This window comes from Heteronotia binoei, chromosome 4 (genome assembly GCF_032191835.1).
Source record: "Heteronotia binoei isolate CCM8104 ecotype False Entrance Well chromosome 4, APGP_CSIRO_Hbin_v1, whole genome shotgun sequence".
Classification (NCBI taxonomy): domain Eukaryota; kingdom Metazoa; phylum Chordata; class Lepidosauria; order Squamata; family Gekkonidae; genus Heteronotia; species Heteronotia binoei.
In genome coordinates, this window is record NC_083226.1 from 143,651,289 (window position 1) to 143,652,938 (window position 1,650).

Consider the following 1,650-nt stretch of genomic DNA (forward strand, 5'->3'; position numbering starts at 1 on the left):
ATTCAGGCTTAAACTGAAGAAAACTGGGAAAGCCATTAGGCCATTCAGGTTTGACCTTGATCACATCCCTTATGAATATACAGTGGAGGTGAATAATAGGTTTAAGGAACTAGAGTTGATAAACAGAGTGCCTGAAGAACTATGGATGGAGGTTGTACAGAAGGCAGCAAACAGCACCATCCCAAAGAAAAAGAAAAGCAAGAAAGCTAAGTGGCTGTCTGATGAGACTTTACAAATAGCTGAGGAAAGAAGGAAAGTGAAAGGCAAAGGTGAAAAGGAAAGATTCACCCAACTGAATGCAGATTTCCAGAGAACATCAAGGAGAGATAAGGAGGCCTTCCTGAAGGAATAATACAAAGCAATAGAGGAAAATAATAGAATGGGAAGGACAAGAGATCTATTTAAGAAAATTTGAGAAATCAAGGGAACGTTTTATGCAAAGATGGCCATGATAAAGGACAAAAATGGTAGGGATCTAACAGAAGCAGAAGAGATCAGGAAGAGGTGGTATCCCAGTTGAGCTATTCAAAGTTCTAAAAGATTATGCTGTTAAAGAGATGCACACGTTATGTCAACAAATTTGGAAAACACAACAGTGGCCACAGGATTGGAAAAGATAAGTTCATATTCCAATCCCAAAGAAGGGTAATGCCAAGGAATGTTCAAACTATCGCACCATTGCACTCATTTCACATGCCAGCAAGGTCATGTTAAAAATCCTACAAGCTAGGCTTCAGCAGTATGTCGATCGGGAACTACCAGAAGTTCAAGCTGGGTTTTGGAGAGGTAGAGGAACTAGAGATCAAATTGCCAACATTCAATAGATTATGGAGAAAGCACGGGAGTATCAGAAAAACGTCTATTTTTGCTTCATTGACTATGCTAAAACCTTTGATTGTGTGGATCACAACAAACTGTGGCAAGTCCTTAAAGAGATGGGAGTACCAGACCACCTCACATGTCTCCTGAGAAACCTGTATAAGGGTCAAGAAGCAACTGTCAGAACAGGATATGGAACAACTGATTGGTTTAGAATAGGAAAAGGAGTTCAACAAGGATGTATATTGTCACCCTGCTTATTTAATTTATATGCAGAGTACATCATGCGGAATGCTGGCCTGGATGAAGCACAAGCCGGAATTAAGATTGCCGGGAAAAACATTAACAACCTCAGATATGCAGATGACACTAATCTAATGGCAGGAAGTGAGGAAGACCTAAAGAACCTCTTGTTGAGGGTGAAAGAGGAGAGCACAAAAGTAGGCTTGAAACTCAACATCAAAAAAACTAAGATCATGGCATCTGGCCCCATCACACCTTGGCAAATAGAAGGGGAAGACATGGAGTAGTGACAGACTTCACATTTCTGGGATCCAAGATCACTGCAGATGGTGACTGTAGCCATAAAATTAAAAGACGTTTGCTCCTTGGGAGGACAGCTATGGCGAACCTGGGCAGTATAATAAAAAGTAGAGACATCACCCTGCCAACAAAAGTCCGTATAGTCAAAGCGAAGGTATTCCCAATAGTAATGTATGGCTGTGAGAACGGGACCATAAGGAAGGCCGAGCACAGAAGAATAGATGCTTTTGAGATGTGGTGCTGGAGAAGACTTTTGAGAGTCCCTTGGACTGCAAGAAGATCCAATCA